The 25,770-nt window shown below is 34.9% G+C and overlaps 1 protein-coding gene and 1 non-coding gene across 2 annotated transcripts in view; both read left to right on the forward strand.

Annotated features, from left to right (window-relative positions):
• The window catches only part of FSTL5 (follistatin like 5), a 791,029-nt gene that overhangs the window by 575,654 nt on the left and 189,605 nt on the right, over window positions 1-25,770 (forward strand). The gene's annotated exons all lie outside the window — the stretch shown is intronic.
• Window positions 1,154-1,262, forward strand: LOC122238235. The gene has a single exon (XR_006217191.1). It is a non-coding gene; the product is annotated as a U6 spliceosomal RNA (small nuclear RNA).

A 25,770-nucleotide genomic window follows, 5' to 3' on the forward strand; every position in this document is an offset into this window, starting at 1 on the left:
AAACAGTGGCTTAAATAAGTAAGGATGTGTTTGTCTTTCATAACTCAAGTCAAAATTGGACAGGCTGGAGATGGAATGGTTGATCAGCTGTGGCCTCGGGACCCGGGCTCCTCCATCCCTCATTCTGTGCCTTCCTTTGTGATGGTGGTTGCACTTTGGACATCATGTACACATTTTAGTCACACAGACAAAAAAAGTGGAGGAGGAAGTGCTAACAAAATTGCTGATATCTCACTTACAAAACCAAATCTTTTGGCTAATTTTTAACTTTTACTTCTAGATCAAATAATGCCATGATAGAAAGGGCTTAACATGAATATTACATAAGCCAATAAATAAGGGCTTTTAACTAAATTAGGACTGGGGATAAAGGAGGACATTTTGCAAAGAGTGACAAAAGGAATATGTGAGATAATATGTTTAAGAAAAGTAAATATTTCCTTCTTAGAAATGTAGGGGAACTTTATTTATTTACTTTTTCACTAAGAAAGGCAAAAAGACAAAAGTATGTTAAGTGTGTCTTAAAAATTATTTTATGTTAAAAATCATCTCTGGGAGAATTTCATTGTGAAGTGCTTTATTCCTTCTCAAGATCTAGTAATTAGCTGGGCTGGAAAAAGTAATCTGTATTTTTAAACAAGCACTCATTGAGACTTTGATACAAACGATATGCAGATTACATTAAAAAAAAACAAGAGTATATTTTAAATAAGAAAGGAGAGAAGATACAAGAGCTCATACATCTTCTCTATAAAGTAGGTAAAAAGTTTCTATGCCTATCATGGTAGCTTCTTGAGTGAGACTTGAGGCTTCAGGGGAAAAAAAAATGTGAACACTGTGTCAAGAAATCCATTAAATGAATATAGCTTTGGTTAGATTGGTAGTAGCCCAAACCATTCTGGCCCCTGTTTATCTAGCCACATGCTTGTCTAGTACCAACTTCCACGACAACAAAAATCAAAATAATTTCCTGTAAGAGTGTTGTCGGACTATAATAATACAAACTAGATATCTCAAAAATCAGGTGACCTATCTTAAATATAAAACAAATAAAATAGTTACAGTTTTTAAACTTAAACTTGTTTATACATATTCCTAATGTATGCTTTTCCCTGCAAACTACATAAATTTTAAACAGTGATGAATATGTAGAGTGCTCCCTTGGGCAGCACATGTACTAAAATGGAAATGAAACAGAGAAGATTAGCATGGCCCCACATAAGAATGACGTAATGAATATGTAGAGATCTCAACATGGGCTTCACAGATACAACCTTGGGGTTTATCCCCTGAGGATTGAATTTAAAAAAGTTGAAAGAAGCAAATTATGGAAATACTCAGAAATACCAATCCGCATTAATAATACTTATAAAATAATAAGTGAAAAACGAAAATATCACTGTGGTAAAGTTGCATTTTGTTCTTAACCATGATTTAAGTATTGAGCTACGGCAATGCATGACCTGCCATAAGGAGCTGTGTGAAGGCTGGGCTCTACCATTATGAAGTCCTTCTCTGCCTTTAACTAGATGTCTTCTCTAGGCTGAGGAGATTGGGAGCCTCTTTCTTCATTGTAAAGTGAGGATGGTACACTTTTCACACACGACATTAGGTTTGTAAAGTGTTTAGCAAAATTATTTCCATTTTTCAAACAATAAAGTCACAAAATCTGAAGATATACTTAGTAAAAAAAGAAAGAAAAAGAAAAAGAAAGGGTGAAAGAGAATTGTTGCTCTTTTAAAAGTCCAATTACCAGAAGTAAGAGAATATGGTTGCTGAGTAGCAGATATAATCCAAACAATTTTAAAAGGTGGCTTAATAAAATAATTTTGACAGAAGGAAAGTTATGCATGCTACAGTTTAAAAAATGTATTGCTATAGTAGCCTAGTAAAAAGTTTCTATACACATGATTATGGAAAATGTTGATGGTATTGGAAGTACACTGATATTATAAATATAGGAGCACTGAAGAGATGGAGAATATTTGTACCATTTCGTTATGATGTTTATTTGATCTAATGAGGGGAATTAAATCCCATTTTCACTTATTTTTAGATTTCTTTCCATGCTACATGGATTGATATGCTTATAATGAAAAATTAATAATATTTTTATGAGATAACAAGAGTATTGTATGATTCTAAATATTTTTTATGTTTAAAGATTTTGATATTTAAAGAGGCAAAAAATCATACAATTGTATATAATACAAATTGTATATAATACAGATTGTGTATAAATCTGGAAGAAAGGATTATATGGACTCCTAATTATTCAGGAAGATTCTCCCCTTTATTTGTTCTACATGATCATTTCATCTTGTTGATTGGTTACAATTTCTATTATCTCAATGAATCTCTTTGAGGTTCCATAACAGATAGTAATGGATACCTGATTGCAAACCTATATTTAAATTGAAGTTCTCTTTTACTCCCATATTTTTGAGATCGTCAACCATTGGATGATGAAGAGGTGTTGGTGAATTTGGAATGACTGTGAATACATAGTCTCTGGGAATAAACTTATTTTAAATATAGTGTATTGTCTACTGGGTGCAATATAGAAATGGTTTGCTATCAGAGTATAGGTAAAAGGTTAATTAATGAGAATAGGTTGTTGGAATACAGTCATAAATGACAATGATTGTGATTACTTGCAATTTACCAGAAACTTCGTGTGCTTGTATTATGCAACATAAACATTTTTATTCTTACTAATTAGTGAAGCCAGTTGACTTGTGAAATGGAATCCAAGAGTAGAGAATGGAATTCAAGTCCTTTCCAAAGTTCTGATTTCAAAATCCTTGCTCCTGTCACTCTGCTAAATTACTTCTTTATGCTTCTACTTTAACTAATGTCTATTTTGTGATGGATAGTATACTAGAAGATTTGCCGATCTAAACTTATTTAATCAAATAAATTCAGTTTTACTAATCTTATTTTAAACGATAAGGAAACTGGTGGTGCCTGGGTGGTTCACTCAGTTAAGCGACCAACTTCGGCTCAGGTCATGATCCTGAGTTGGAGCCCCACAACGGGATCTGTGCTGACAGCTCAGAGCCTGTAGTCTGCTTTGGTTTCTGTGTCTCCCCCTCTCTCTGCCCCTCCCATGCTCATGCTCTGTCTCTCAATAATAAATAAATGCTAAACAAATTTTTTTAAAGATAAAAAAATTCAAGGAAACTGAAATTCAAGGAGCCCAGCTTTCTCAGGATCACATAATTGCTCAACATCAGATCATTTGGTTCATACTAGAATAAGACTGGAAAGTTTATCAGAATCCATACAGAATAATTAAGCTTTAAATTTATACTAATTTTATTAACTTGATTTTGTATAATTCTGAGATAAGATAATTACTAAATAAGAATGTCAAGATATCACAGAAAATATTAGCCCTATCTAATATAAAAAACCACACTGTGAAACTCCCACTTTAAGGAGTTCAAATAAATTGTAAGCAAGAGTATTTTAAATAGCAATTATTGTGTATAAGCCAATACTACATTTTAAATTTAAGCACTCAACTATTTTCCTTCTTTAAACATAAGAAGAATTTGGGAATGTAATAAGGATTAAATAACAAAATAAACCTAAAACTCATTTGATTAATTGGTCGATGATATATGAAATATAATTGAGCTACATTAGGAGTTCATGTTTTGCATATTTTATGTTTGTTTCAATTCAAAGTCTTCACAGAAAATGACTATTTTAAACATGACCTTCAGACTTAATTGTATTTTTTTGCATTCTCTACATACATTGTTACTTCACAGACAAGATATGTTTCGGAAAAGTTACATATGAAACAAAACTTGTAATTTTTCATCTAAAAGATGCTGAAGGAATGTGTTCTTTAAAGGAAAACTCAGATGAATATTTTTGAAATGCAGATAAAAGTTATTGCATATGGATTTACCTGTATGTTTTCTTAAACTGGATAATATTTGAAGACATTATCAGGGATTTTGCCTTCTGGCCCCCCGTTTTCCTGCTCTACTCTGTAGTCTTTCTGTCTCGGGGCCTTCTTCTTCATCAGCATCAGCATCCTATGAGCACTTATATGATTAGGCCACCATGTTAAGTTTTGAGAGCATTACACTAGATGCACTACTGTGAATTGTCACATAATTAGTTTTAGTTTATAAGAAATTCTATGATTATATTTTGAGTTCAATAGATACAGTTTCCTTCAGGCTTGGTTAAAGATTTGTTAGTACCAGGGTGCATGGGTGGCTCAGCCAGTTGAGTGTCTAACTCTTGGTTTCTGCTCAGGTCATGAATGCCAGGGTCGTGCGATCAAACTCTGTGTTGGGCTCCACGCTGTGAATGGAACCTGCTTAAGATTCTCTCTCTCTCCTCTCTCCCTCTGCCTTTTCTCCCCACTTGTGTGTGCTCTCTCTGTCTAAAATAAAATTTAAAAATACTAAAAAAAGGGAAAAAAAGGAAAAAAAAGATTTGTTAGTACCTTTTTTAGCTCCAAGCTTTTCTGAATTTCAGTATTCAGTCATAAGGTAGAATTGTTAAACTACTTAAGATTATAATAACAGAACACCAATAATAGATATTTATGTTACAATTGCAGTGTTGCAGACACATTTGTCAGTATATTTTACAAATAGAATCATAGAACCTTGTAACATCATTAATATTATAAGATTATCACTAACATTCCCGTTTTGTAGATGGTAATTCTGAGACAAAAAGAGGTATGGGATTTGTCTTCATCACATAATTCTTGCTTTTAGAATAGATTCTACTTCAATACCTTTCCCTACAGAAACAGACCCCTACAGCACTGTTTACCAGTTTTTCAGTTCACAAGCAGAAATTCCCTCTGAAGCTTTTATAGCCTTATATGCCTTCATTGAAGTAATGCCCTGATAAAGATATTGTGTCTTCCCTACTTCCAAAGTCCAAGTGAACTGTGTGACCTTTTATTGTTGTTAAAAGAATCTAGAAAATCATATCACAAGTTTATGTTAATGTGGCAGCGGGCGCTAATGAATATCACAATGGTAGAACACAATAGCGTGGTTTTCAAGCACCAAATTCATTCATCCTGATCATACACTGGTTCTGGTAAAGGGCAAAATAGAGAAAGCTGACTATTCTAGCCTTATAAAATGCCACTGATTTTATTTTCCTTTAGTGAAAAAACACACTAATGAATACCATGAAATAAATCCTTGTTCTATGATTACTGTGTTATTGAATTATGTACTATTTATTATCCTGAAAGTAGTAGGCATAAAACATCTTCTTTTAATAATATGAATACAATATTTCAAGTTATTATTCAAATTACTTTTATGTATCTATTATTTTATTGCTTTTCCTTTATTCTAAAGTAATATTGAAGTTATACTTTGTTTTTTTATTTTTATTTATTTTATTTTCATGTTTGGGAATTAATTGAAGTTCTGCATTAGAAGTTGTTAATTATTAGGGTCGCCTGGGTGGATCAATTGGTTAAGTGTCCGACTTCGGCTCAGGTTATGATCTCATGGTTTGTGAGTCGGGCTCTGTGCTGACAGTTCAGAGCCTGGAGCCTGCTTTGGATTCTGTGTCTCCCTCTCTCTCTGCCCCTCTCGCGCTTGTGCTCACTCGCTCTCTCTCTCTCTCTCTCTCTCTCTCAAAAATAAATAAATAAATGCTAAAAAAAAGTTGTTAATTATTAGAAGGCACACAATGTGAGGAATCTCTTTTCTCTTTTGGCTTTCTCTCTTGGCACATTGCTGGTTTTATTTTTGTGCTTCTGGAGGATCTTGAGTCTTCTTGCTTGCCAACTCGTCCTTCACTAACAATCTACAGATTTTGGCACGGCCAGATTTAACCCCCTTCTCTTTTCTCCAGATGAACTCATCCAGCCTGAAGTAACTGCTGTGATATTCACAGATTTAACTCCAATCAATAGCTCTGGCCTCTGGGGCTTTGAGCTTGAGCATCTCTCTCTTTTCTTTATGGCCCTTTCCATGGCTGGTTCCTTTTCAAGCTTATAGTTTCGTTAGTAAGATATGCCCTGGCAGAGAGGTCTTATATGACCATTCCATCCAAAATAACTTTTCCACCCTAAATTTTTTTTCCATAATTTTGCGCTAAGAAATTAGTTCTTCTCTGTATTTACTGTTGTATTGTCCTCACTGTAATTAAGCTTCCTGATGGCAATTTCTTGGTTAGTTGGTACACTTTGGTATACAGAGGACCTTGAATACCGTATACTCCCTAGTGAGTGTTTCATGAATATTTACAATGGATAAAAAATTCATTTATGAACAAAAACATATAACATATTGCTAAGTCTTAGCTAATTAGTGATAAAGGCTACAGTTATCATAAGAGTGTATGTAGTAAGTTACATACTTACTACATACTTACTTTTAATCTTTTATAAAGATCTTTTAAAATATTTTAAAAATACATTTAAAGAAATAGAAATAGATACGTCCTGCTCCTGGACATGTCATGTCATAAGCCTGTATCCAGCCACACTCCAAGCTCTCCATGGCCTCTGTTCTAATCCCATCACCATTCATCCTTTCCCTCATGTTCTAACAGGTATTGCTCCTGAGAACATTCCCAACTGATCCTCAGAGTATATTCATAGGTAAATCTGACCTAAGACCATAGCTTTTAAAAAAGATATAATCCTGCCCTTGTGAAGTCCACATCTTAATGGAAAGGCACGCCATACTGTATGATAACTACTGAGACATGTCAGAATGTCCTCAGACTCATGTGGGAGTGGTGGCTGCATGCAGGACCTGGTCGGTGCCTCCACCAGCCCTCCACATCCTATGTTGCTCCCTGGGAGGTAGGAGATCTGGCTACCCCAGTGCCAAGGAGTGGTGCTGCGCTGTGGCTGCCTTCCGCTGGCCACTGAAGAAAAAAATATGCCTTCTCTTCACACCCCTCGCCAGCCTCTCCCCCACCTACTCAACCAGTAAATGCTTCACTGGTGCTGAGAAGAAATGGAAAATCACTTCTCTTCCTTCTTCCTTGATGACTAGGAAATCCAAACATCCACATTCAGGCTGAGAAGCTGAGAATCCCTCAAATGTTTCTCTTCTCACCCATTGTCCCAACCACAGCTGAGTAACTGGACTGCCCACCCACATTGTGCCTATTTTGTGCCTTTTTTTCCAGTTGTATCTGGAAGCCACCCCCTCCTTGTGTATCAGCTCAGATCTGTGGCAAATTGTCTCAAAATGTTACTTCTGTTTCTTGCTCCTTTTATTGTATCCACTAGGCTTCCAAAAGCAGGTACCTGGCTGTAGCTAAGCACCTTATGAAAAAGAAACAAGCCCACCAACCAAGGTTGGCTCAAACTTTGGGCCCTGCTACTTCCTAGCAATGGGAATTCACCACTCTTAGCCTTAGTTTTTTCTTCCGTAAAATGAGGCTCATCTTGACCACCACCCAGGAATCTTGTCAGTATGGAAAAAGGTGATCCACATGAGGCACCCCACACTGCTTAGCACATAGTCCCTTCCATTTATACTCAAAACTGCTTTGCCAGCACCAGGTTTATGTGCCTTTGTCCCATTTTCACCAGGCATCCCACCTTAATAGCTCTAGAGATATCTAGGAAAATATATTTACCTTCTAGTGTTTGAATGCCACTTCTCCCATCCTGGCTTCAGAAGCATCTTGGAATGGGCATGGTATCCCCAAGAGTTCTGGACACCCCTCCTCCATTGTCTCTGTTTCTGCTATAGCTCTGCTCTCATAATTTGATCTAAAGGTGTTTCTGCTGATTCTTCATCTTTGGCTAAAAGCCTGCCACACCTGGCCAAAATGGCTTCTAGTCCAAAGCATTATTCTTAAGTTAACACTGTGAGTGGCCCCCAGCTCTCACTTGGGACCCATTAACCCATTGATGTCACACTGGAAGACATTTATCTATATTTTCCTTCTAGTCCAAACACATGGTCTTCACTTAGAAGATTTGTTATAATGGCTTTCATATATTCTATTTCAGGCAAAGGTCTAAAAAAAAAAAAAAAGAAAAGAAGAAAAAGATATCTCAGGTTTCTTCATAGAGTATTAATGATTAAATTGCAAAGAAAGCCTTAAGACGATGACTTAAATAATTGACTGATCTAGGAAGTTATGTTTATATTTTTTTCATCTCTTGACCTCACCTACTCTATGACCTTGGGCAAATTATTCAGATCTTCTGTGTCCATTTATTCCTTGATGGAATAAATATACTGAATTGAGTTATCTTACAAGTAATTTTATGTATTTCTTTCATAACTTAAAATTTAATTATGTTGGTTATTTTGTCTTATGAATGAGAAAAGGGGCTATAGAAAATAGTCAATTTTTCATTATATCTGCACCTGAAATTGCCATGCAAAAACTATAGCACATAAAATCTCTACAGAGAAACTTCATCCACAACCAAAATATAAATGAAATAAATTATGGAAGAAGTTGATTTAAGTTAGTAATTTCATATCACTACAAAGAAGCTGCCTTGTCATTTCAAGAATGAAATTTGTGGCAGAGTCTTCATTTTCAATTTCAACCCCTCACCATTTGATTTTGAATTTAGGTTTCCATGGCAGGGGTGATGTGCTATCCCCACTGAAATGATCCTCCCCCACTCTCTTGTTTAAAGCAGTCCTTTCTAGATTTTGCAAACCTGGATTGCATTTACTGACTTCAGCCATGCGATCACCTCAAATTTTTCAAATTTAAAGCAAAATTGGGCTGAAGCAAGGATAGAATCAGTTTTCTTCTGAGGCCAGCAGCATGCGTTGGGAAAGTAAAAGAGATATTATATTTGATGTTATTACGTGATGTACACCTCTATCTCATCTTTATCACTTCTGCCAGCTTAAGCATTCTATAACAAAACCGTAGTTCTGTGATTAGAGCATATGTAACCCTTACACATGCAACGGAGCATTTTACAAATGTGCAACATGATTGGCTCTAGAAATATAATCCAAAAGAAGGAAAGCCGACATTCAACATTTCTATGGCTGCGTATTATCTATTTTTTATTAGCGAGAAGAGTTTCAACAAGCCAGTATACGCTTTAATTGGTGTCATATTTAGTGTGCTTAAATATACGTATGGAAATAAAAGTTTTCTGACACAGTACTGCTCTGATAAAATGAATAAAATGATTATTTCAAAGTATAAACTGCAAGATTTCCATTAAATGAGGAGTACATTAAAAAACAATTTTCCATTGAGTGTTAAACATTTTTGCATGTCTTTTGAACAGAGGCACTGACGGTTTTTGTTCAGGACTATGTTTGTAAGGGTATTTGTGTAGAATACAGTCCTTGAAAATGGAAATAGTGTCTCCCTCCAAAACAGAGTTTGGGCTTGCTTACTATGTGCAGCATTCACCCGGGCTGCTTTGCATCATTCCCATAAGGCTGACGGGGCAAGGGGAACTGATAAAAGTGTGAAGCTCATGCTGCTTGCTGCACTACAAATAAGGAAGACTTTTGTCACTGACCCAGGAATCTCATGTCTTCCGCCAGCATTCACAGAACTCGAGCAGGCCTACTTAGTAACATGTAAGTAGGAAAAAATATTAGACCAGTCACTGTTCTTGATAGCTTGACCTAATTCAATCCAGCAAACTAGCCCCATGACGTATCAGGATTGAATTTAATTTTGATAACCATCTTTAAACAAAATATTTGCTGTGGAGGGGTGCCTGGGTGGCTCAGTCAATTAAGCGGCCAACTCTTGATTTCAGCTCAGGTCATGATCTCACGGTTGTAAGATGAAGCGTTACGTGGGGCTCTGTGCTGGACATGGAGACTGCTTATGATTCTCTCTCTCCCTCTGGCCCCTCCCCTGTTCACACTCTCTCGCTTTCTCTTAAATAAATAAATAAATAAATAATAAATAAATAAAATGCTCTGGAATCCAATGAAATAAATAATTTAAGGTTTAAGTATATTCGTTGGGTTTAAAACCGGAATGCTGCAGCATAATTTTATCTAATAAATCTAAATAGCAACACTTAATGATCTATCACTTAATAAAAAGTCTAATCAAAGGTAAAATAAACTTATTTTCAGCATGATATAGACTTTAAAATGTTGTTTATAATAAATAATTTTCCAACTAAATGCTTGGGAAATTTGAAAAAGAGAAATTATTATTGATTTATTTTATTAACACACTGAAATGTCTATTGCACTCTTCCCATATGCCAGGCATGGTTCTACATGCTGAAGACATGTAGTGAACTACATGCTACCTGCCTTCGTGGATAAGACTATGGAGATAGATCATTAAAAATAGTCACATAAAATTTAAAAGCTAATAGCAATTGTACCAAAAGTTAAGAATAAAAAGTATAGAGTAATATGATAGATTATACAGAGGGGACTTCATTTTTGTTATCCAACAGGAGATTTAGTGTAATATCTCAAGGATATATAGGAGATGTTCTGGAAGGTGTGCACTAAGCAATAGGTGTGAGCACTACAGGGTGGAAAGGATTCTGGACTGCTGGAAAGAAATCAAAAGAGGCCTCTGTGAGCCTGATGGCAAGAGACAAGACTGCATAGGCAATCATATATTCTTTTTTGATATAAAATTTAAAACTCTCATGTGACATTTTCTATTAGTATATCACATGTGGTTTTTCTTCTACAGATGTTAACATGAGGTAAAAAATGTTTTTAAAGAATATATACTAATTATTTAAGATTCTTAGTTATGACTTTTTACTTCATCCTTTTTGATGAGTTTAGAAATGTGTAGAAAATCTCAAATGAGGAAGTATCGCTTTATTCTCAGTTACGCTTTTCTTTTACATTTTGCTCTAAATGTGAAATTATCATCCGAACAACAAAGCTATCTGAGCCTTTGTAGACCAAAGAAAAGGAACCGTGAGACAAACAGTCCTTCCAAACAGAAGAATATACAGCTGCATTTATAAAAGAACTTCAGAACATCTTAATTTTACCAACTGTATGAAAACTATACTGATTGGTGATGTTGGAATGAACTGCTAAAAGTAATTATAATATTGATTGTTACTTTAACATGTTTACCTCCCATTTGGAAACCTTCAATCCATGCAAAATTAGATGTGCTAATATACAAACTTTTAATTCCTTATCATTAAAAGGGTCATATGTCCTATTTTACTGTAATTTACAAAGTGCTTTCCGAAACATCATTTTATTTTCATTTTCTCCTCAGATCTACTTGTGACATAAAGTGAGCAAATGTTTTCAACCCCGTTCTGTATATTTGGAAATTGAAGCTTGGAGAGTGGAAACAGCTTTCTCCAGTTTTCTTGAAAGCAGTCTGTGACAAAGCTGGATTTCAAATTCAAGTTTTGATTTTTCAGAAAGTCAATGACTTAAATAAGTAATTAGAATTAAAGTGTTGTTAACTAAAAAGCATCAACCAGGCTTCTCTAATAAGCATAGTTTTGGTGGGTTAAGTTTACACATGTGGATGTATAATATCATCCAATAAAGCTGAAGAAAGCACAAAGAATAAGTAGAAAGAAAAAAATAAACATTTTGAAATGCTAAATAATCAGCATCCTATAAATTCTGCAAACATCTTTGTTCTAAGTAAGCACCCATTGGATTGGAGAGTTGAAAATTTTTTTAAGATTAGGAGTAGAATAAAGAATCATCTTTATTCAGGTCCTCAGTACCGATTATATCTTTTTTCTTTGTGATTAGTTAAAAGGAAATTATCCCTTCCCATAGGACATATGAAAAGACAAGTACGCAGCCTTTGCCTGAGATTCAAAGTGGCCAGCCAAAAAGAAGGTATCCAACAAACATTTCCTGAAAGAAATAGTCTTAGAGAAGTTATTTAATGTTCTTCATTTTTTATTTTTAATTTTTTTTAACGTTTATTTATTTTTTTGAGACAGAGAGAGACAGAACATGAACGGGGGAGGGGCAGAGAGAGGGAGACACAGAATCGGAAGCAGGCTCCAGGCTCTGAGCCATCAGCCCAGAGCCCGACGCGGGGCTCGAACTCACGGACCACGAGATCGTGACCTGAGCTGAAGTCGGACGCTTAACCGACTACGCCACCCAGGCGCCCCTGTTCTTCATTTTTTAAAGTCTTATTTATTCTTATCGTGGTAACAGACAGCATTAATGTAAAAAAAAGAGTCATTGTTTTTGAATATGACCTATATTTTACCTGTCGTGCATGCAATTAGAAGAACAATACTCCCCATTTTCTCCTAACTTACGAAAGACAACTGAGCCAATAATAGGGTTATCATCTAACTGCCCAGAGAAGAAAAATTCAGTAATAAATTTCTCATATAAACAGTATTTCATGACTAATCATGAAATCATAAGGTTCTTTCCCCTAACTTGCAGAATGATATGGAACATGAGACTGTTCAGTTTTGTTCGGCTGTTCATCATTATTACCTCACTGATGGTCATCAAACTTGTTATGTTACTTAATAACAACCTGTGGGTCAGTTCACACATAATGAAACAACAGTAAGTCTACATTTATTGAATTATCACCTTTTGATTGTAAAAGACTTCCAAATGATTTAAAAAACATTTTTTATTTAAACGTTGCAACTTTCTTAATGAAATCAGAACATTACTACTGTATATTTAAATTTTAACTGTTAATTTCATTTTTCATCAATTATATTATTTAGTAGGCTCAGCATTTATAGATTTTAAATATAAGCTCTTAACTCATCCCACGTAATTTTAAAGTTCATGGTATATGATATTCTCTATTTTGGTTGTAATACAATTTAGATTTACAATCTCTCATTGCTGATATGAAGAAAAATGCTCTCTAGTTATTGAGAAACCCAAGTGATCACTTAATGTTCTACATGTGGCTTTTTGATTCTTATTCAGTTTGCCTATTCAATAACTCTAGTGAAGTGCTCTGAACATTATTTCTTAAGAAAACAAAACCAAACAAAATTTTAATAATGAAAAAAAATCAAGTAAGAGAAAACTCCAGCCAGAGATAAAAAGTTACACTAATTAACATTGCTACATGATACATTATTCCAAAATTAAATGACTTAAAATTGCAACCATTCATTATTTCTTGCAAGGTTCTGGGTTAGCATGGAGACCTTGATGATCTGGATTAAACTAGACTGACCTTGCTTAATTTTCTCAGTCCAATGTAATAAACTTGTGTGTAAGCCATGAACTGCTCAGTCTTGAATAGCCTCAGTTGGGATGATTTAGCTCTACCCCATAGGGTGTCTCAATTTGTAGGAGGCTAATCTGCGTGTGCTTATGCTAATGGCAAGAATCCAGAAGAGAGAAGGACAAGTCATGTAATAGGGCAAGCAGAAATGCACTTTTCTTTTTTTCAAGTCTCTGTTTGCATCACATTTACTAAATCACTTTAGCCAGAGTAACTAAAACAGCAAAAGTCATAGTCAAAGAGAAGACTAGAAAGATATAGAGCAAATTACATTGTTTAGAAAAGCAAGTAATTGAGACCATCAGTGAAATCTGTCTACCACAAAAGGTGATTCTTATGTTAACAACACTGTCAAAAAGACCTACCTTTTAAGATTTGGGATGATTTTCCATTGAAGGGCAAAGACATTTCAACTTTCAGTATTGAGGATGAGTTGGGTGTCCAACTAGTAAATTTCATTGAAGGGCAAGAACTTAGGGAGTTAAATGAGGGTCATCTGGTTTTTACCATAAAATAATTAATACTGTTGCCAGTAGCTTCCTGATAGCATATATAATGACAATTATCTTCATGTAGAGGAAAAATGGGAAGTCATAGAAAAACATGTTTTGAATGACTGACAAGTCTTTACTTCCACAGTAAACTCATTCTTTAGTTCCTTTTTAACAAACCTTTATTTAGGATGTGGAAATAAAATTATTTTCAATTCAGAGCATTGCAATTAAATAGGCAATTACAACAGAGAGAAATACGTGTTAATAGGGCTATAGACATGGATTCTATGGAGTGCTACACACAGGCAGTCACTAATAATCAGAAATTAAACTTTGCAACAAGGATATTTTATTTTAAATCTTTATTAAAAAATGTTACAGACAAATGCATAAACCACAAATTTACAGTTTGATGAATTTTCACAAACTGAAAATAACAATGTATCCAGCCCTGGGATACTTTTGAATTTATTCTCTATATGTTATCCCCTCTCCCCTCTTGTTCTCTTTATTAGTGAATGATGAGGATAGAAAGTGTGTGTAGTGAAAAACATATGGCTTGTAGTAGATCAGACCGCTGACCTTTTGTTTTCCTAATTTGGCATTTTTCTTGAAAGATACTGAAAACTGATGTTTTTTTGATGCATTGTGTCTTCTCTCTAATCACCCTTAAATGATAGTTCTGTAATATATTTGAAAATATTTCTCCTGTAGCAGATGGCATGCTTTTTTAGTAGAGAGTACTAGAAGAACACATCAGTAGGAAGGTTTCTCTTTCAAGTTCTGGTGTGTTTTCCTTGGCAGACTTCTGCACTATGTGCAACTTTTTAGCCCCAAAGCTTTGTGCAACTCCTGGTTTAGTCCCTTGACTCTAAAAGTACACGATTTTTAACAGCTCATGGCAGTCCCCATGGGTGGATTTCTCCAACAACACCATAAGTGACTTCTCAGTTGGGGGTTTCCAGCAGGGTACGTCCTATGAAAAATTTCTCCTGTACCTCTTGGGAAGCTTTGCAGCTCAGTGAATTTTCTACTCTCTAATGACCATGGACATGCCTACCTTCTACAAAAGCCTGGGTGTCAGCAATGCAGGAAAGGAGTCTCTTCTTTAGGCTTACTATCTCACCTCTCTGGGTAATGGTTGCCCCTGTATCTGTTATTCCTACATTGTTTAGAGTACTTTTAGTAGACGATCACCCATTACTGTAATTCATTGTTACAGTTAGTAATTTCTAACAGAAAATTCCATGCTCAAATTACTGTGTGGTTTCTGCCTCTTGATTGGTTTTTGAATTATGTGTTTGCTTTCTTCTGGTTCTCAGAGCTCTTCTGATTCAAGACTGATGATTCATGGTAATAGTGCTGAGTGGATTTTTGCATATTATTATTTGCTGATTTAATCTGTGAAATTTAAGATATCTATCAATGAATATTAAACTCAATTTAACTGAATATGAAAATCAACCCAAGAAGATATTGGGAAGATAATTATCAAAACTACATTGAAAGTAAGAAGCAAATTCTATTGAAAAGAAAGTGATTGGAAATGAATATTATTTAGGTACAAATACCAAGAGATGATTAGTTTTATCATTTGAATATATAATAGCATCAGAATCTGATCATTTTCTGTTAAAATTGTATGCATTTTTTATTTATATATGCTCAAACAATTAATTGATGGAGTGATTGACTGATATTTGCAATAAGGTTATCAATGATTGAATGGTCCAACTTCCCTTGGTCAGGGAAAGAGAACTTCTCTTATTTTATGTTGGAGAATTGATATTGATATTGTTACCTCACTTCCCTGATTTTTCTTAACCTCTGTTGGAGATCATCCACTCCTCTACATTATACATATTTTTTTTTCAGATATGTCGATACTTTTACTCTGGTAATACCTGGTGTCAAGAACCTGGAAGGCTCTCCAGGTCCTTAAAGTTGATTATGTGCATTTGTTTTTCTGACAACCTTTAGCATTTCTCTTTATCTTTGGTCTTCAGCAGTATGAATTTATTTCCTGGTTGTTTTTTTAATTAGTTATCTTTGAAAATATTTTGACTATTCATTTGCAAGCATTTTTCTCTCCATTCTCTCTCTCTCTCTCTCTCTCTCTCTCTCTCTCTCTTTTCTTTTAGGATTTCAATTACACACATTTTAGACTGATATTGGCCTATATCTCTTGGATGCTCATTTCTCTCTCTTTCTTCTAAATTTTTATTTCACTAATTTCCTGTGTGTGTTTCCATCTGAGTAATGTCTATTGACCTATATTCAAGTTCACTGAGTCTTTCTTTGGATGTGTCAGGCATACTGATGAGCCTGTCAAAGGCGCTCTTCATCTCTGCTACTGTGTGTGTGTTTAAATTTATTTCCAGCATGTATTTTGACACTTTCTTATTGCTTCTATTTCTCTCCTGAAATTACCCATCCATTCATGAATGTCTTCAAGTTTCTCTACTAGAGCCTGTGACATATTAATCATTGTTATGTTATCCCCTATCTGATTTTCCTAACAGTAGATTTATACTTGAGATTAGTTCTTTTGATTGTTTCACCTCTCAACAACAAATTATTTTTCCTTTCAATTTTGTGTGTCTCATAATTTTTTTGTTGAAATCCGCATATTCTGTGTGGGGTAGTAGAGACCAAGTTAGACAGTTTCAAGTTCCTCTAGTGGTACCTTTTGGTTAAGGTGGGAGCTAGATTGCTTATCTGAGAAAATTCTTGATTCTGCTTGGTCCACCTTCAATTTTATACTTTTGTGCCTCAGCGAAGTTGTCTCTCCATGCTCTGGTCCTCCCCATTAGTGGTATTCTGCTGTTGCTTATTTTCTGGTTCTTGATATCCTGGGTGGTGAGGAGCAAGGAAGCATTCTATGTTTTCCTCATTCAACCTTAGCCTTAGGCTGTTCATGTGTCTCTGAGTCTTTTGAGCAGAGTTTTCTCAGATATCCTGCCTGCCCCCAGTGTTAAGGGATCTTTAATTTTCTGGAAGTAGGAAGATTTCTTGCCTTTCTCCCTTTCCCAAACTCAGTAAGTTTTCACCAACAGAAAGTGACAGGATTCACTGCCTTTCTTTGGCAGTTTAAAACTTTATTCCACTGGGGAGAAGACTCAGACAAGAACTGTTGTTTCTTTTTTCTCAGCAGCAGGACTACATTATGTTACACAACATCAGAACTACACTTGATGGATGCTCCCCCTGATCTCTACTGCCCCCAGTGTTTTTCATGAGCAAATAGTGAGGTCCATGGAGAAATGGCTGGAAGCATTTGTGCTCCCAGGGGTCTATACTCCTAACTGTGTGTGTTTAGCTGTTAACAATTCATTAAAAATCACTTCAACTTAAAGTATACAACTTAAAGTAAAGTAATACACTGATAATTATAGGCGGCTGCTGGGTGGCTCAATTGGTTAAGCCTCCGACTCTGGATTTCGACTCAGATGATGATAAAACGGTTTGTGGGTTTGAGCCTTGCATCTGGCTGTGTGCTGGCAGTGAGGGACCTGCTTGGGATTCTCTCTCTCTCTTCCTCTTCCCCAGATCATACTTTCTTCTCTCTTAAAGTAAGTAAACTTAAAAAAAATGCAGTGATGATTATGGACCCAATAATCATTTAAAAAATATAGCATTAACAACAAACTTGAAGCTGCTTATAGGCTCCTCCCCATTATATTCTCCTTCTTTTTCTGTAGATATAACACTTACCATGACTTATATGTTAACTAGTTATTTGTTGTTTTTTATTTTTACCATAAATGTATATAATGTATAATGCGTATATACCTAAAAGATACAGTTAATTTTTGCCTTTTGAATTTTACATAAATCGAGTCATATTGTATTTTACATATGCATTTGCCATTGTGTTTGGAGATTCATCTATATTGATGCTTATATCCATAAAGCATGGACTTCCAGAACTTGGACTTCACAGTCAGATGGCCTAGTTTTGAATATTGTAAAATTAACTAAAAATCTTCATAGATAAGTTACTTCATCTTTTTGACTTCTGTTTATTCATGTGTAAAGTACAATATTGCCAAAATATAAAGAATTCATATAATCGGGGTGGTTCAACATTATGTGACCTTGAAGTTTTCAAGCACCCACATTTTGAGGCGTCTGAGTGGTTCAGTTGGTGAAGCATCTGACTTTTGCTTTCGGCTCAGGTCATGATCTCACAGTTCTCGAGCCCTGCATTGGGCTCTGTGCTGACAGTGTGGAGCCTGCCTGGATTCTCTCCCTCCCTTTCTCTCTGCTCCTCCTCCACTTGCACTCTGTCTCGCTCTGTCTGTCTCTGTCTCTCAAAATAAATAAATAAGCTTAAAAAAACCCTGTAAATTCCATCAAAAAAATAAAACACCTGTAGTTTAAAGGTGCTCTATTTAAGAAATAGAATACAAATTATAAATAACAATTAGATACAAAATTGGATGTTTATTACAATAAGACAGGAAATCAGAAACTTCAATATATTTATAAATTATACAGAAACATATAGCGATATACACGCATTTCAGGGTTCCTGTCATATCCTTGTAAATGTACAGATGAGGGACTCTGAAACTTAATTAATCCTTATTATCTTTGGGGCAAATCTGAATCCATATATACATAAAACCCTTTGAATAGTAGTTCTATAAAAATGATAGACACTTTTAATTTATTACTATTATATCAATGGAAACATTTTGTAAGTCTCTTTCCTTTTTTATTGAAGAATAATTGACATGCAATATTATATTAGTTTCAGCTGTACAACACAGTGATTTGATATTTATATACATTATGAAAGTGTTATTATGACAGGTCTAGTTACCAGCTATCACCACACAAAGCAGTCACAATATTACTGACAATATTCCCTATGTTGTGCGTTATGTCTTCCTGTATTATTTATGTTATGACTGAACTTTGTGCCACTTAATCCCCTTCACCTATCTCATCTGTCTCCCAACTCCCTCCCCTCTGGCAAGCATCAGTTTGTTCTCAACATCTGAGTATGTTTCTATTTTGCTTTATTTGTCCATTTATTATTTATATTACATGTATAAGTAAAATCATACGGTATTTATCTATCTCGCTCTGACTCATTTCACTTCGCATAATACCCTCTAGGTCCATCCATGTTGTTACAAATGGCAAGATTTCATTCTTTTCTATGTTTGAGTAATATTCCATTATATATATATATATATATATATATACACATATACATATATATATATATATATTTAAATTAATATTTTTAATGTTTAATTATTTTTGAGAGAGAGAGATAGAGAAAGAGAGAGACAGAAAGAGAGAGAAAATGTGTGTGAGAAGGCGAGCAGCAGAGAGAAAAGGGGACAGAGTTTTTAGAAGTGGGCTCTGGGCTGATGTGGGCCAAACTCACAAACCATGAGAACATGACCTGAGCTGAAGTCAGATGCTTCACCGACTGAGCCACCCATGTGTCCCAACCACATCTTCTTTATCCATTTGTCTATGAACGAATATTAGATTGCTTCTATATCTTGGTGATTGTTAATATGCTGCAATAAACATAAGGATGTATATATCTTTTCAAATTAGTGCAGGGTTATTTTCTTCAGTGAAATGAAATATAATTAATCTAATTATTCACATAAATATCAAATAATATTTTTTACATAGCTTTCATGATTTTGGTTTTGATTTTTCTCACCAAAGAATGTAGTTGCTTGACTTTTGTTTGCTTGTTAACTTGAAATAATAATTTCAGTCCATATTAGTTTACTTATTTTCTAGTGTATCTCTTTAACACATGAAATGGCTTACTTTAGAGGAAAAAGTTGTTTTTTATTTTAAGTTTATTTATTTATGTTTGAGAGAGAGAAAAAACACGATTGGGAGAGGGGCAGAGAGAAAGGGAGAGCGAGAACCCCAAGCAGGCCCCACACTGTCAGTGGGGAGCCCAATGCAGGCTTGAACCCACTAATCATGAGATCATGACCTGAGCCAAAGTCGGAGACTTAATTGACTGAGCCAGGCAGGTGCCCCTAGAAGAAAATAAAAGTTTTGCAAATAATGTATTTAACAAATTAAATTACATTATTGAATTTTTTACAAAATGCAATTTACAAAATTGTAAAAAAGTTTTACAAATAATGTATTTAACAAACTATATTTACATTATTGAATTTTATATTTCACTGTGCTATTTATTGATGATGGAATAAATATCTCAATAGGTTAATGAGAAACTACCAGAGTTTTAGAAAATCACATAAATCATGAGATAATAGTACTTAGTCAATTTTAAAATGTAGATGTTTGCTTAAATTACTTTTATTGCTATTTTATGAAAACATATTTTATACACATAAAAAGCTAGGAAATAGTTTATACAAGTTTACAAAGTAAAAGCACACTAGCATAATCAAAATTACAAAGGAAATTACATTAATGTGAGTGTATATTGAAGCAATGTATATTACATAGAAAGCCTCGTTTAAAGTAAAGTAACACTGCTACCATGTAATCTAGAACTATGAAGAAAAACGTAATACAAAATAGGAAAGTAAGTTTTAAATTTAAAATTTGCCATTTTTTAATGGATGAAATTTTCTTTCGGATTGGAACAAATGCCTGTTGTTAAATATAGGCCTGAAATTCATTTGTTATGTTCTGGTATAATCACAACTGACATGTGCTACCCTATATATTCAGAGTGGTCAGTGTTTACCATTTATAGGTTGTTAAATGTTCTAATTTTTACTCTTACATAATTGATTATCATTAATAGTAGCCCCAATATTTTTTCAAAATTTTTGAAATGTGTTACAGATTTTACTTTTAACCACAGTTCTCTTTTTTACTGCTTTGGAAAGAATGTAAGCAATCAACTCAACAAAATTAATGATTTTTTAAAAAGTTGTAGTTTTTTTTCTATTGACTTTCCAGACATCAGAGCCTTGAGGCAACTTTTTAATTGTGTAGAAGCTTATAAAGATTTAATCACTGAAGAAATATTTATGGAGTTTCTATTGGCAGTAAGATCATAAAGGTGTAATGGGGGTTCAGGATAAATGGAAGATTTTGTCCCTGAATTCAAAGAGTGCCTATTCTCAGGCCATAATTCTCAACTATGGTCAAGCATCAAAATTGTACATTTGATTTCATCTATTTAAGATTAGAAAAATGCTGAGAAAATGAAAGATTAAAAGATTAGAAAAGCTGAATCAGGATGGAGGTAAAGAGTATGATTGATGTGTCTATATATATTTATATATAGTGTATCTATTTATATATATATTAAAACATATATATTTTAAAAACTCAAAGGTAATTTTGAGGTTTGGCTAAAATAGTGGAAATCTAGAAAGAGGAAGATGTGTTAACAATTACATAATAACAAGGAGAGCCTGGGTGTCTCAGTTGATTAAGCATCTGACTCTTGATTTCAGCTCAACTCATAATCTCACAGTTCATGCTCTGTGCTGACGGTGTGCGTTGTCTCTGCCCCTTCCCCCCCTGGCAAATGAATAAAATAAAATTAAAAAAAAATACTTTCATTGCATAATAACAAGGGTAGTTCGATTCTGCAGTCCAATGGTTGGGATGCTCATCTTATACCCTGGCTTTGGTGGTGTCTTAGTCCACTGGGATGCCATAACAAAACACTAAAGACTTAGTAGCAAAAACCATAAAAAGTTATTTCTCACAGTTCTGAAGCTGAGAAATCAAAGTTTAAAGCACTACCATGTTGTCATAGATTTTAAGTCTAAAGTTCTCTTTTGGCCAGCAAAAGAGCAGATGCAGGATTAAAGCGAGAAGATGGCTAATGTCCAGGAAAAAGACAAGAGCCCCGAATAAGGGTCCTTGCCCCATTTTTATTAGGATCAGAAGGCTTACAAGCATGGGCGATGGACGTGCACAAAGGGACAATGAATCTGTGAACATTAACTTGTGGATGTGGGGGAGAGGGGGGTCTTGAGGATATTCGTGGTTAGGGGTTTGGGTTAATACAAAGCAAAATCCGGGCAGCAGGCAGTCTGGAGGAGGGTTGTTTACAGCACACATGAGGCAGCACCTCTGTTTATCTTAGCCTAGGGGATGAGACAGATAGCGGGAATAACCTCAGGGTTGACAAGGCACCTTTTCTTTTGTTAACCATCTCTGCTGACTGCTTTGCCTGCAGCATAGCCGTCTGTGGTCTAATTCACCAATTTACCTAACCTGGCCCTATACTCCTGTGAAAACAGCTTTTCTGCTACAGTACTAAATTGGGGGTGCTTCCACTCTGAATATCTAATCTTGTTCATTTCATATACCTGTGTATTTAGCACCTTTGCACCATTTCTATTTTAGGCCTTTGCCTCTCCATCTCTATTTTGAGGGTTATGCCCCCTCTCTGTTTTGGGGTGCCTTTGCACCGCCCGATTCCTGGCACCTTTGCACCTGCCTATTCTTGGGGTGTCTTTGCACCCCCCTATTCTTGAGTGCCAAACTGGTTTACCCAAACTCAGGTGTGAGCATTTTATGACTTTGTATTTCTTTATGCCTTGTTAACCCATTGGTGTAAGCCCAGGGATTCCTAAGCTTATCCCCTACACCATATTAATATTCTGCTGAGAGCCCTCTTCCTGATTCATAGCAAGTGGCTTCTCCCTGTGTCTTGAAGTGGTGGAAAGGGTGAGGGGTCTATGTTGGGTCTCTTTTAAAAGAGCACTAATCCTATTCATGAGGGTTTCACTTTCATGATTTAATCACCTTAAGGCCCCATCTCTTCACACCATCATATTGGGCATTAGGATTTCAACAGATAAATTGGGAAGGGGACACAAACATTCAGACCATAAGAACTGGTGACCTCAAACTTAGCATCAGCATACTTCAGTTTTCTTGTATATAAAATGGAGTCAATAGTAGGGCATTTAAAAAAGATTTTTTAAAGGATGAAATTTTATAATTTATATAAATTATTTAGCACAGTGCCCGACATATTTAAGTGCTCAATAAATATTTATTGGGTTTAATTTTAGTGTAGTGAAAAGATCCATGCCTTACTCAAAGTGATGAGGGAATATTCAAGTCTTGTTTATATAGAAAAGCTGTCTGAAAAGGTGATTATAAAGTTGTATATTGAAAGAAATTGAAGCTGGAAGATTTTGCTTCCATTTAGAAGAAAGAGAAAAACATAAATATAGACTAGAAAGGGGTCACACATATGCTATTTTAGAAAATACTCTAAGTTAAAGCAATTTCATGTTGCAGAGTAACAGAGATAGCAATAAGATACTTTAAATAAACATTCTCAAAGTTATATTCTCAGATAGTTTTCACATCATTAGGTGAAGGAGTCTTAATTATAGTAGACAAGGAAGAGTCGTATTTTCTAGGTAGCTATATAGAACAATACATGGAAAAGTTGTTTATTTCAGATTTTATGGAGATTTAAAAAAGATTGTTTGAAAATATACTTTAAAATACCTATTGACAGTCTGGGATATAGAAATATAAAAATAATTAAAAATATCAAATATTCTTTGGGCTTTTACAATTATTTCCAACTATTCTTGTTCAGTGAAGGGATTCATTTCTGTTCTGATTTGGTCTCCGTGATTTGTTCTGCTTGGGATGAATCTTTCTTCCAGGACCATGCCCCCCTGCCTCCCTGTCACCTTATGCACACTGGGTACATTACTCTTATATATTAGGTTATCAATTGTTACTTTTGGATCATAATCTTTCACAAAATATTTTGTAACTCTAACCATTATTAATTGATTTCTACAGAAGTTTGGCTTTCCCACATTTTATCCTGCCGCATGTCAACTATCTGCCTTAGTGTTAACCAGAATCACAGCTTCTGTCTTTATGTTTGGCATTTCCATTCTCTAGCCAAAGTGCCCTGCAGTAAGAGTGAGCAGTGTTTTTAAAGGCAGCCTGCAGTAATGCAAGGAGTTTTATCACACATGTGTATCACACAGCGACTTTCTTGTTGAGGATCAAGTTCCAAATCCTCTCTTATTGTGCGGGTCATGAGCCTTCCCCTGTAGCTTTATGAAAGTTCCTCCTGGCAGCTATAGATATGTGGTATGATTAATCTTATATAATGTAGAGGGGTTTAATTTTATTTGGCAGTTATTAAAGAAATATTATTTTTCAGCTAAATAATATGATTGCCAGAGCATACATTATATTTTTTTCCTTCTTTTTTGCCACTGTTTCTCTTTATTTTTCCCTTTTCCCTTCTTCTACCCTCTCCTCCTTGTTCACATTCTTATTCTTCTTCCTTCTCTCACTCCCTCTTTCTGTCTCCTCTCTGTCTCTTTCTCTCTTGACTGAGAGTACATTTTCATTATTTTCGGGCCCAGATTCAAAAGCTTCATAGTAATTTTCTTGATTGCAATCAATCTGTATGAGAATCAGTTACAGGGAATCTATTTTTAAAAGAAATGCACATGGTTTGAATATAGGTAAAGTCAGAAACATACAAGGTATGTTTTTGGAGCACTGCTGTATGAATATTCGTAAGTCACTGGGTACTATGATATTTTAACAATACAAGGATTTAAAAAAAAAATCACTAATGGGCCAGGGAGTTTCCCGACCAAATGCGGCTGACACAGTTAATTATGGTTTAGGTAAAATGTAAAGGTGATTGCTTACTTCACAAAAATAAAAATAAAATAAAAATAAAATGTTAAAGGATTAAATGTAATTTTACAAACATTAGGAAATGAGAAAGAAATGCTGGGAAATATTTATTTTAAATCAGAATGAAAAAAAAAAGTCTTTCTTATCATAAAGCTGCTATAATGAATGAAAAAAAAATCCAAACTACAGTATTCCACACAAAATTACAAGATAAGCAATGCATTAAAAAATTGGAGAATTGCCATGAAAAGTAGCAAACTCAAAAGTTAAAAGTTGAAAGAAACAGTAAACAATCCTTAAAGGGTAAAGCCTAATCATCACCACACGTATAAAAAAACACTTTAATAATATTTGTTGTAAAAGATGTTGAAAATTTGTCAATTGCATCCTGAGAAGAATGAGTACAACAGCACCCTTCTTGTCATCCTCCTTTTCTGCTGCTGAGAAAGGAAGAGACACAGTTGTTGACTTATTTAAATACTCTTGTCTTTTGACTTAAGCCTCAGATCTATCAGCTTTCCTTCTTCCTTTTCCATATGTGCTCTCACTATATATCTGGCCCTTTCAAACTTAACGGTATAATTGACTTCCTTTTTTGGGGCATTTTATCTTGAATTTTTTCTTTGTTCTCTTGTCCTTATTTCTAGTTCAATCTATGATTGACAAGGAAGGCAGCATCGTGGAGGGGTTTAAAGCACAGCCTTGGAGTAAGCCTACCTGGCTTCAAATGCTAGTTCTACTAATTAGGGGCCAAAAGAAACTAAGGGGATTACTTAACATTTTAATATCCCCTGCTATAACGTGGCAGGAATTTAACAGATTCTCTTTAGCAGATTCATAGCTTGTTATATGGACCAAATATATCAATATTTATCAATTACTTAGAGCAGTATCTGACATATAATAACTGTTGCATAAATGAGGATTAAAATGTATTTTTTATGTATATTTTGCATAGATAACCTGAGGTTCATTTTCTTTCTTTTAATGCTTACCATGTTTTGTAATTCAGAAGTGTTTATTTTTTACATAAGGATATTGGTCATTCTTTGATTGCTAAACATTTATTTTTTATTACTTTTTTAACGTTTATTTATTTTTGAGAGAGACAGAGCATGAGCATCAGAGGGGCAGAGAGAGAGGGAAACACAGAATCCGAAGCAGGCTCCAGGCTCTGGGCTATCAACACAAAAGCCTGACCTGGGGCTGGAACCACAGATCATGACCTGAGCCAAAGCTGGACACTTAACCAACTGAGCCAGCCAGGCACCCCACTTTTTTTGATTTCTAAATTTTTATACTAATTAAAGATTCTTTCTTTTTATGTTTTTATTTTATTTTTGAGAGAGAGAGAGACAGAGCATGAGTAGGGAAAGGGCAGAGAGACAGGGAGACACAGAATCCAAAGCAGGTTCCAGGCTCTGAGCTGTTGGCACAAAGCCTGATGCAGGGCTCAAACCCACGGATGGTGAGATCA

This window comes from Panthera tigris, chromosome B1 (assembly GCF_018350195.1).
Source record: "Panthera tigris isolate Pti1 chromosome B1, P.tigris_Pti1_mat1.1, whole genome shotgun sequence".
Taxonomy (NCBI): domain Eukaryota; kingdom Metazoa; phylum Chordata; class Mammalia; order Carnivora; family Felidae; genus Panthera; species Panthera tigris.